Here is a 12,975-nt window from a genome sequence, read left to right as displayed (position 1 = left end):
AAAGATTGAAGGCAGGAGAAAAAGTGATGACAGAGGACGAGATGGTTCAATGGCATCACTGACTCGATGTACATGAGTTTCAGCAAGCCCCAGGAGCTGGTGAGGGACAGGGAAGCCTGGCATGCTGCAGTCCATGGGCTTGCACAGAGTCAGACATGACTCAGCGATTGCACTGAACTGAACACTAAACACATTAGCAATAAATCCATTATAATGATATGCTATGAAAAAAAAAGTATATATGCATCTAGATTTCCTTGTAAAGGCAGAACTTATGCATTTAAAAAATACTTAGAACAGAAAAAATTTTAAGACAGATATATTAGTCTGTGAAATGTCATTAATTAAGCTTCAAGAGAATGTTGCCACTAATATTTTACTCTATATGCAGACATTTCATCCAATCCATTTTTCATGTTTCCTGATGACAAGAATGGGAGAAGAGGGAAAAGATGGTGATAATGTTTTAATGCATGTAAGCTATTAATGATTTTGCATGAAATCTTCTAGGAGAGGGTGATTGAAGTGGAGGAAACGACATCTGTCATTGGAACTGAGGAACCTAAAGGATTGATAAGCTAAAGTATGGTTAGATCCTCTATGTGGATTTTTAAATTCCCACAAGTGGTGACAAGTATTAATACTGGGGAGAGCAATCATAAGCCAGGTGCTATGAATTAGAGGCATCAATCATAATGAATGCCTGGAACCTAAATCCAACACCTTCTTCTTCCCAATATTGTACATCAAAGAAATATCTGGAAGTGATAATGCAGAGCGAGAAAGACATCTGACTTTATCCAAGGTTAGAGATTAGGGAAAATAATATAAAATTACTTTATTAAAAGAGCCATGGGGATGCTGGATTGCCAAAAAGAGTGGAAGTGGAGGAGAAAGCCTAATTTTAGAAAGAGCAAAAGAGTCAAAGTGATGATTCTGCAAAGTGCTTGATGTTATTAGAAAAGTTGGCTTTTGACACATCTTCAATTTCAGAGGGGACACTGGGTGAATTTTCACAGGTTTCAGTGGGTGACAATTTGTCCTGAAACCAGTGTTCTCCTAGACACCCAGAAAGAACTGTCTAGTGCATGGAGAGACTGTAGTATGGTGGGTCTGAAGCAATTGGTACTGCTGGGTTTTAGTAGTAAATTGAAAACCAGCTCTAAATAACCCATTTTGGGGACTGGGTTCTAAATCAGTTTGTATTTGCAACCTGGAAGGAGCTGATGAATAAAGTGACTATAGTGTCATAAAGAATACCTGCCATCTAATTGTATGCTAAGATGGGGCCCACTTACCAGGCTCACTGGGGGCATTGTTGTTGGTTATGTAACCAGGTTTCCTATAGAACAGCCAGAAACAATTTAGGTATGTTAAGCACATTTACATAGAGCACTTACAGGAAAATTGTAGGTCATATCAAAGTCAGGACAAGCCATTGAGCTTATATTTTGTGTGCACTCTTCAAGGCATTCAGCCACCTTAAAGATCTCTTCATCCTAGAATTTCTCTACACACTTATTAATGAAGTGTTGCCAAAAGAAATCACACTGATCTGATTTCATTGCCCTTGTGACTGCCTCAGCTTAATGCTTCAAAAGGCCTATGAGTTATTTCCTCAACTGCATAAAAGAAGTAGGCTATAATACTGATAATTATAAGAGAATTATATCAGTTCAGTCAGTTCAGTTCATCAGTCACGTCTGACTCTTTGCGACCCCATGGACTGCAGCACACCAGGCCTCCCCGTCCATCACCAACTCCCGGAGCTTACCTAAACTCATTTCCATAGAGTCGGTGATGTGATCCAACCATTTCATCCTCTGTTGTCCCCTTCTGCTCCCACTTTCAATCTTTCCTAGCATCAGGGTCTTTTCCAATGACTCAGTTCTTCACGTCAGGTGGCCAAAGTATTGGAGTTTCAACTGTAGCATCAGTCATTCCAATGAATATTCAGGATTGATTTCCTTTAGGATGAACTGGTTGGATCTCCTTGCAGTCCAAGGAACTCTCAAGAGTATTCTCCAATGACACAGTTCAAATCATCAATTCCTCAGCACTCAGCCTTCTTTGTAGTCCAACTCTCACATCCATACATGACCACTGGAAGAACCATAGCTCTGACTAGACGGACCTTTGTTGGAAAAGTGATGTCTCTGCTTTTTAATATGCTGTCTAGGTTTGTCATACCTTTCCTTCCAAGGAACAAGATTCTTTTAATTTCATGGCTGTAATCACCATCTGCAGTGATTTTGGAGCCCCCAAAAATAAAGTCTCTCATTGTTTCACCATCTTTTTGCCATGATGTGATGGGACCAGATGCCATGTTCTTAGTTATCTGAATGTTGAGTTTTAAGCCAACTTTTTCACTCTCCTCTTTCACTTTCATCAAGAGGTTCTTTAGTTCTTCGCTTTCTGCCATTAAGTTGGCCCCATCAGCATATCTGAGGTTATTTATATTTGTCCTGGCAATCTTGATCCCAGCTTGTGCTTTATACAGCCCAGTATTTCGCATGATGTACTCTGCATATAAGTTAAATAAGCAGGGTGACAATATATAACCTTTCCAGATTTGGAACCAGTCTGTTGTACCATGTCCAGTTCTAACTGCTGCTTCTTGACCTGCACATAGATTTCCCAGGAGACAGGTCAGGTGGTCTGGTATTCCAATCTCTTGAAGGATTTTCCACAGTTTGTTGTGATCCAAATAGTCAAAGGCTTGGCATAGTCAATAAAGCAGAAGCAGATGTTTTTTTTCTGGAGCTCTCTTGCTTTATCAATGATCCAAAGGATGTTGGCATTTTGATCTCAGGTTCCTCTGCCTTTTCTAAATCTAGCTTGAACATCTGGATTGAACACGGTTCACGGGCAGTTGAAGCCTGTCTTAGAGAATTTTGAGCATTACTTTGCTAGTGTGTGATTTTATTTATATGAGGAATTATACCATAAAGGGCAATGCTTTTATTTTTGATAGGTTTATTCACTAGCATGCCATATATTATTTCTGATGTGTAAATAATTGCATTAATAACTTATCAAGGAAAAAAAATAACTCATTGTTAAATTACATTATTCCTCCTTCTTTCATTCAACACATTTTTTTTTAAGTTTCTATTATGTCAATTGATGGTTGCATTAGTCATAATACAGAATCTGGATTTTGAGCTTTTACTTTCAAATCAAGAACTAGATTAATAGACATGTTGACTAAAGAAAAATAGTCACAACCTGAAAGTAAAGAGATCTTTTATTTGAAAGGAATATTAAGGACTGTGAGTCTAAGAGGCAGCCTCTCTGTAGCCGTGAGAAAACTGCTCCAAAAATCCAGGAGAGGGAGCCAAGCTACATACTAGTGTAATAAAGGGAGCAGTCAGTCTGAACATCAAAGAGGTTTCCACAGTTTGTTTTGATCCATATAGTCAAAGGATTTAGCATAGTCAATAAAACAGAAGTAGATGTTTTTTTCTGGATTTATCTTGCTTTTTCTATAATCCAACGGATGTTGGCAATTTGATCTCTGGTTCCTCTGCCTTTTTGAAATCCAGTTTGAATATCTGGAAGTTAATTCATGTACTGTAGAAGGCTAGGTTGGAGAATTTTGAACATTACTTTACTAGCATGTGAGATGAGTGCAATTGCATGGTAGCCTGAGCATTCATTGGCATTGCCTCTCTTTGGGATTGGAATGAAAACTGACTTTTTCCAGTCCTGTGGCCACCGCTGAGTTTTCCAAATTTGCTGGCATATTGAGTGCAGCTCTTTAACAGTATCATCTTTTAGGATTTGAAATAGTTTAACTGGAATTCCATCACCTCCACTAGCTTTGTTTGTAGTGATGCTCCTTTAGGTCCACTTTATTTTGCATTCTAGGATGTCTGGCTCTAGGTGAGGGATCAGACCATAATGGTTATCTGGGTCATGAAGGTCTTTTTTGTATAGTTCTTCTGTGTATTCTTGCCACCTCTTCTTAATATCTTCTGCTAGGTCCATACCATTTTCACCCTTTATTGTACTCATCTTTGAGTATTCCCAGGGACGGGGGAGCCTGGTGGGCTGTCATCTATGGGGTTGCGCAGAGTCGGACACAACTGAAGCGGCTTAGCAGCAGCAGCAGCAGTATCCAGAAACTTGGTAACTACAAGGCTTATTAACTAAGATACTTGCTCTCAAATGTGAGTCTCTACTTAAACAAAAGAATTTGAGCTGCATACTCAGAAAACTCTTCCTGATCTAACTTACTGAATACTGTTATGATGAGAACATATATACTACACAAATTCACTGTGGAAAACATACCCTGTCCTGTTACTTCTAAAATCCATATATTAGGTTTTGATGAGATTAAAAATTATATAACAAATTTTTAGTAATTTCTTCGTTAAAATAAAATCAAAGCAAACATTTTGAAAGAGCCATTTATTTGGCAGATATAAATTTAACTTTTGATCTTGCAAACTATAGTTTAAACTCACAAAAAGGTTAAACCAATGAAACACTAAAATAAGTGTGTTTTATTAAAAAAAAAAAAAAGACCTCCTTGCAAACAGATGTGACTTCTCAACTCCAGTATACTATATACTGTTACTTAATTTCAGAGCCTTGATTTCCATGTTTAACTTGTACAGTGCTTACACTTTACAAGTTATATTGTAAGAATTATTGATAAGGTTTATATAGTGTCTAAAAGAGTGGGTACTTAACAACCCCCCAAATTCAAATACATACACATGCATACATTATTCTAATGTGTGCACATTTTGAAGTAAATAAGTCGAACAAGTTACTGGACCTATGCCCATAGAAAAATCATCAACTTCAAAATATGCCTCTTCAAATTAGATGCACTGGTTTTCTAATTTATTGTTCCAAATATAGGTCAATAAATATAATCAATATAGTGGCATATTAAGGTTCAGTCATTCTACATAAATACAGTAACCATCTTTTTCCATATATTTCAGCTCTGGAATGGTATTTAACTGTTAACAAATTAACAGATTAAAGCTATGAATATTACATAGCATTAGACCATTCTTCAGAAAAGTCAATTATTTTAATTCTAGACCTTGCATTTGCATTTGCCTATCTAAAGTATGCCACTTTCCATTGCGGTTGTACATTCATTTGCATTCTGAAGTAGTGTGCCTCCATTCTTTGTTTCACCCTCTGAACACAGTTATTTGAGCATATTTTGTTCTAGTGAGTTTATATGGGCTGCAGGCAGGTGCCAGTTCCTGTTGCAGCTGTGCATATATTTTAGAATGGGCTACCAGAGAACACCCCCTTCATGGATCACTGCCTTGTAGTGGTGAAGCGGCCTGCATTACTCAATGAAGTTATCAGCCATGCCATGCAAGGCCACCCACTGCAGAGCACCAAAGATTGATGCCTTCAAACTGTGGTGCTGGAGAACGTCCCTTCGACAGCAAGGAGATCAAAGCACTCAATCTTTAGGGAGATCAACCCTGAATATTCACTGGAAGGACTGATGAGGAAGCTGAAGCTTCAGTATTTTGGTCATCTGACATGAACACTGACTCATTGGAAAAGTCCCTGATGCTGGGAAAGATTGAGAGAAGGAAAAGAGAGCATCAGAGGATGAGATGGCTGGACGACATCACTGGTACAATGAACATGAACTTGGGCAAACTCCGGGAGATGGTGAGGGACAGGGAGGCCTATCTTGCTGCAGTCCATGGGGTTGCAAAAAGTTGAACACGACTGGGCAACTGAACAACAATAACAACCATAGAACACAGAGTGCAATGACATACCACATTCACAAAGGTCTAGTCTGATTCATATTGGATTAGTACTTCCAGAAAGCAACAGCAGGAACTAAATGACAGGCTTTCCCTTCTATTTCTTTTTTTGTTGTTGTTGTTGTTTTTATTTTATTTTTAAACTTTACATAACTGTATTAGTTTTGCCAAATATCAAAATGAATCCACCACAGGTATACATGTGTTCCCCATCCTGAACCCTCCTCCCTCCCCATTCCATCCCTCTGGGTCGTCCCAGTGCAGCAGCCCCAAGCATCCAGTATCGTGCATAGAACCTGGACTGGCAACTCGTTTCATACATGATATTTTACATGTTTCAATGCCATTCTCCCAAATCTTCCCACCCTCTCCCTCTCTCACAGAGTCCATAAGACTGTTCTATACATCAGTGTCTCTTTTGCTGTCTCGTACACAGGGTTATTGTTACCATCTTTCTAAATTCCATATATATGCGTTAGTATACTGTATTGGTGTTTTTCTTTCTGGCTTACTTCACTCTGTATAATAGGCTCCAGTTTCATCCACCTCATTAGAACTGATTCAAATGTATTCTTTTTAATGGCTGAATAATACTCCATTGTGTATATGTACCACAGCTTTCTTATCCATTCATCTGCTGATGGACATCTAGGTTGCTTCCATGTCCTGGCTATTATAAACAGTGCTGCAATGAACATTGGGGTACACGTGTCTCTTTCCCTTCTGGTTTCCTCAGTGTGTATGCCCAGCAGTGGGATTGCTGGATCATAAGGCAGGTCTATTTCCAGTTTTTTAAGGAATCTCCACACTGTTCTCCATAGTGGCTGTACTAGTTTGCATTCCCACCAACAGTGTAAGAGGGTTCCCTTTTCTCCACACCCTCTCCAGCATTTATTACTTGTAGACTTTTGGATCGCAGCCATTCTGACTTGTGTGAAATGGTACCAAGTGGGCTTTATCCCAGGGATGCAAGGATTCTTCAAAATCCGCAAATCAATCAATGTAATACACCACATTAACAAATTGAAAAATAAAAACCGTATGATTATCTCAATAGATGCAGAGAAAGCCTTTGACAAAATTCAACATCCATTTATGATAAAAACTGTCCAGAAAGCAGGACTAGAAGGAACATACCTCAACATAATAAAAGCTATATATGACAAACCCACAGCAAACATTATCCTCAATGGTGAAAAATTGAAAGCATTTCCTCTAAAGTCAGGAACAAGACAAGGGTGCCCACTTTCACCATTACTATTCAACATAGTTTTGGAAGTTTTGGCCACAGCAATCAGAACAGTAAAAGAAATAAAAGAATCCAAATTGGAAAAGAAGAAGTAAAGCTCTCACTGTTTGCAGATGACATGATCCTCTACATAGAAAACCCTAAAGACTCCACCAGAAAATTACTAGAACTAATCAATGACTATAGTAAAGTTGCAGGATATAAAATCAACACACAGAAATCCCTTGCATTCCTATACACTAATAATGAGAAAACAGAAAGAAAAATTAAGGAAACAATTCCATTCACCATTGCAATGGAAAGAATAAAATACTTAGGAATATATCTACCTAAATGACAGGTTTTCAAACCTGAAGCCTTTGAAACCTCTGGACACTGATTACAGAAGTGATGCTGAAGCAGAGTCTGACTGTCCTAAAAGAGCAAAAATCTGTACAACAATTTCCTTTGAAAGACTAACCAGTACATCGAATTCTTATTAATGAAAGCACATTTGATTAAATGGTCCATGGCTTCTTAAAGCAAATAAGATGCTTACAAAGTGCTTTTTGCATCAGGAATATTTTGTTGTAAAAACCATGAAGAACTGGAAACAAAATAGCTCTCACTATTTTGTGTACTTTTGTGTACTTTCTTGAAAAGGATGAGAGACTCTGGTATTATGACTTATTGTGATTTATTTTTTTTTCCCTTCCAAAGTCAAAGAATTCCACTGAGATACTGTATTATCTTCTGTGTTGCTTTGTTCTAAATCCCTGGGAGCTCGCACATTCAGTGCATCTCCTAGATTCCAGTATTAGCTGTTTTCCATCTAGATCCACCTTCAGTAGGTGTTGGCAGAAGACTGTAATGTGGGGAGAAAGAGAAGTCGTAGTATTTGTTCCTCTTCCTCTCTGTGTAGATGGTGTTTTGAGCAGTAATCCAGCTGGCGCTAGTGGTAAATAACCTACCTTCCAATGCAGGAGACATAAGAGATGTGGCTCAATCCCTGGGTTGGTAAGATCCTCTGGGGAAGAAAATGGCACCTAACTCCAGTGTTCTTGCCTGGAGAATCCAATGGAATGAGGAGCCCGGAGGGCTACCATCCATAGGGTCACAAAGAGTTGGGCATGACTGAGGTGACTTAGCACAGCACCTATCTCTACCATGGTTCCAGTGTCTCTTCAACAGTCCATGTTTTTAGATTCTATTTGGTGATCTCTCCTCTTGGGGTCTTATACTCCACTGTGGTATATTGGATAATATCCTCTTCTCAAATCTTTCCAGGTCTTAATCTCTGGAATCTATGAATATTCTATTTCACATAGAAAAGCTAATTTGCAGATACAATTTTACTAAGAATTTTGTGATGGAAATATCATCTTGGATTATTTGGGTGGGACCAATATACCCACAAGGGTACTTATAAGACATAAGCAAGAGGGCCAAAAGAATCAAACAATATACTGATCTGAATGAGAATGAAATTATGATATATCAAAATACATGGGATGGACTTAAAGAAAGGCAGAGAGAAATTTATAGCATTCTATAGTTACATTAAAAAATAAAAACCTAAAAAAAAAAATCAATATTATTAACTCCCTCCCTCAAGAGACTAGAAAAAGAAGAGCAAAATAAACCCAAAGGAGCATAAGTGATAACTAAAAAGATAAGAACAGGAATAAATTATTGAAAAGAGAAAAACAATAGGAAAAAAATCTGATTCTTTGAAAAGATTAAACTGGCAAAATCTCTAGCAAAACTAGTAAACAAAAGGAAAAAAAAAGTGAAAAAGAGACTACCAATGTTAAGAAGAAAACAGGAGATATCATTACAGACTCTGTAGAAATTAAAAGGGTTAATAAGGAAATACAACAAATATCTCTATACACATAAATTTAACAACTTAAGATAAAATGGTTCAATTTCACCAGAACTCACCTATATGAAAGGGATCATTTGTTTTGTCCTATAACTATTAAGAAAATTGCATTTGTATTTAAAATTTCCCCAAAAGAAATGTCCAGGCCCAGATGGTTTCACTTGAAAATTATATCAAAATTTTTAAAAAGAATTAACAATGGTTCTGCACAGTTCTTAGAGAAAACAGAAGAAGAGATAGTATAAGGGCACTTTCTTAATTTGCTAGTTATCTTAAAAATCTATGACAACATCGTACATAATGGTGGAAAACTACACTTTGGGAAATCGCTACAGACACTATAGACATTAAAAGAATGGTAAAGAAATACTATTAACAATTCTAGGTTTCAAAATTTGATAAACTAGATGTCATGGACCAGTTACTTGGAAGATGCAATTTGCCAAAACTCATGCAAGAAGAAGTAGACAAATGAATAATAGCCCTTTGTATATTAAAAAATAAAATGGAATCAATAATTAACAGCTTTCCAAAGTAGAAAACACTAGGATCAACTAGGTTGATTGGTGAAATCTACTGAACATTTATGAAAAAATTATACTAAATCTCTACAAACTTTTCAGAGGATAGAAGCAGACAGCATATTTCCTAACTCATACTATGAGGCCAGCATTACAGTTACACTCAAACCAGACAACAACATTACAAAAGAAAATTATAGAGAAGTATCTCACAAACTTAGATGTAAAAATTCTCAAAAAAATTTTAGCAAATGATTTTTTTATTAGTGTATACAAATGCAAAACAAATTTCTGCATATGAATTTTGTATCCTGTGACTTTACTGAGTTCATTGATAAGCTGTAGTAGTTTCTATTAGCATTTTTTTTTATTTTCTATGTACAATATCATGCCATCTTCGAACAGTGACACTTTTACTTCTTCTTTTTCAATTTGAATTCCTTTCGTTTCTTTTTCCTCACTGATTGCTATGCTAGGACTTCTAAAACTATGTTAAATAAAATAGTGATAGTGGACCACCCTAGTCTTATTCATAACCTTACAGGGAATGCTTTCAGTTTTTCACCATTGAATACGATGTTAGTTGTGGATTGTTATATATAACCTTTATTATGTTAAAGTATGGTCCGTCTATGCCCACTTTCTGGGGAGGTTTTTCTTTTCTTTTTTTTCTTTTTTTTAAATCCTAAATGGATTTTGAATTTATTAAAGCTTTTTCTGTATCTACTGAAATGATTATATGGTTTTTATTTTTCAATTTGTTAATGTAATGTATCAGGCTGTTCAATTTGCAGATATTGGCAAATCCTTACATCTCTGGATAAATCCCACCTGATCATGGTGTAAAAAAAAAAAAAATCCTATTTACTATCACATCAAAAAGAATAAAAAACAAACAAACAAACAAAAAAAACAAACAAGGAATAAAACTACCTAAGGAGACAAAAGAATTCTACTCTGAAACAAATAAGACACTGATGTAAGAAATCAAAGATGACACAAACAGCTGGAAAGATATACTACGTTCTTGGATTGGAAGAAGCAATATTGTGAAAATGACTATACTACCCAATGCAATCTATAGGTTCTATGCAAACCCTATTAAATTGCCATTGGCATTTTTCACAGAACTAGAACTAATTTTTTAATAAAAATTCTGTGGAAACACAAAAGACCCTGAATAGCCATAGCAATCTTCACAAAAAAAAAAAAAAAGATGGAGCTGGAGGAATCAAGCTCCCTACATTGCAAAGGTATAGTAGTCAAAGCAAAAGAGGATGGTATTGGTACAAAAATAGACATATAGATCAATGGAACAAGATGGAAAACCCAGAAAAAAACCCCAGAACCTATGGTCAACAAACTATGACAAAGGAGGCAAGAATGTACGATGGAGAAAAGACAGGCTCTTTAATAAGTGGTGCCATTTCAAATCCTGAAATATGATGCTGTGAACTCTGGGAGTTGGTGATGGACAGGGAGGCCTGGCATGTTGCAATTCATGGGATCACAAAGAGTAGGACACGATTGAGAGACTGAACTGAACTGAACACGGAAAATAATAAAACTAGAATAGTGTCTGATACCACATACAGCAATAGACTTAATATAGCTTAAAGGCTTAAATGTAAACTAGATTATAAAATATTTAGCAGAAAACACAGCAGAACACTCTGTGACATAAATTTCAGCAATATCTTTTTTAAACTTAAAAGTTTTTGCATACCAAAGTAAATAAAAAACAGGTGAAAAGATTATGCACAGAATGGGAGAAAATGTTTGAAAATGATTCAACTGACAAGGGATCAATTCCCAATTAAAAATTCCCAACTAATTCCCAGTTGTATATAAACAGCATATACAACTCAATATCAAATAAAAGAAAACTCAAACAACCAACCAAAAAATGGACAGAAGTCCTAAATAAACATTTTTGCAAAGAAGATATACAGATGGCCAAAAGGCACAAGAAAAGGTACTCAACATTGTTAATTACTAGAGAAATGCAAATCAAAGCTACAATGAGGTATCACCTCACACCTGTCAGAATGGCCATCATCAAAAATGTACAAATAATAAATTTTGGAGAGGGTATGGAGGGAAAGTAAATCACCTATACTGTGGGGGTGAGTATGTAAAGTGGTACAGCCACTATGGAGAACAGTATGGAGGTTCCTTAAAAAGCTAAAATAGAGCTAACACAAGATTACAGGAGAAATATCAACAACCTCAATTATGCAAATGATACCACCCTAATGGAAGAAAGCAAAGAGAAAGTAAAGAGCCTCTTGAAGAAGCTCAAAGAGGATAGTGAAAAGGCTGGCTTAAAATTCGATATTCAAAATACTAAGATCATGGCATCCGGTCCCATCGGTTCAGTTCAGTTCATTCCCTCAGTCATGTCCGAATCTTTGTGACCGCATGAATTGCAGCACACCAGGCCTCCCTGTCCATCACCAACTCCTGGAGTTCATCCAAACTAACATCCATAGAGTCGGTGATGCTATCCAGCCATCTCATCCTCTGTCGTCCCTTTCTCCTCCTGCCCCCAATCCCTCCCAGCATCAGAGTCTTCTCCAATGAGTCAACTCTTCGCATGAGGTGGCCAAAGTACTGGAGTTTCAGCTTTAGCATCATTCCTTCCAAAGAACAGCCAGGACTGATCTCCTTTAGAATGGACTGCTTGGATCTCCTTGCAGTCCAATTGACTCTCAAGAGTCTTCTCCAACACCACAGTTCAAAAGCATCAATTCATTGGCACTCAGCTTTCTTCACAGTCCAACTTTCATTTCCATACATGACTACTGGAAAACCCATAGCCTTGATTGACGGACCTTAGTTGGCAAAGTAATATCTCTGCTTTTCAATATGCTATCTCATATTCAAGTTAGTTTGGTCATAACTTTCCCTCCAAGGAGTAAGTGTCTTTTAATTTCATGGCTGCAGTCACCATCTGCAGTGATTTTGGAGCCCACAAAAATAGTCTGACACTGTTTCCACTGTTTCCCCATCAATTTGACATGAAGTGATGGGACCAGATGCCATGATCTTAGTTTTCTGAAAGTTGAGGTTTAAGCCAACTTTTTCACTCTCTTACTTTCGTCAAGAGGCTTTTTAGTTCCTCTTCACTTTCTGACATAAGGGTGTTATCATCTGCATATCTGAGATTATTATTCTCCTGGCGATCTTGATTCTAGCTTGTGCTTCTTCCAGCCCAGTGTTTCTCATGATGTACTCTGCATAGAAGTTAAATAAGCAGGGTGACAATATACAGCCTTGATGTACTCCTTTTCCTATTTGGAACCAGTCTGTTGTTCCATGTCCAGTTCTAACTGTTGCTTCCTGGCCTGCATATAGGTTTCTCAAGAGGCAGATCAGGTGGTCTGGTATTCCCATCTCTTTCAGAATTTTCCACAGTTTATTGTGATCCACACAGTCAAAGGCTTTGGCATAGTCAATAAAGCAGAAATAGATGTTTTTCTGGAACTCTCTTGCTTTTTCCATGATCCAGCAGATGTTGGCAATTTGATCTCTGGTTCCTCTGCCTTTTCTAAAACCAGCTTGAACATCTGAAAGTTC

The sequence above is a fragment of the Bubalus kerabau genome, chromosome 5 (genome assembly GCF_029407905.1).
Source record: "Bubalus kerabau isolate K-KA32 ecotype Philippines breed swamp buffalo chromosome 5, PCC_UOA_SB_1v2, whole genome shotgun sequence".
Lineage (NCBI taxonomy): Eukaryota > Metazoa > Chordata > Mammalia > Artiodactyla > Bovidae > Bubalus > Bubalus kerabau.
Note: the sequence above shows the minus strand (reverse complement) of the source record.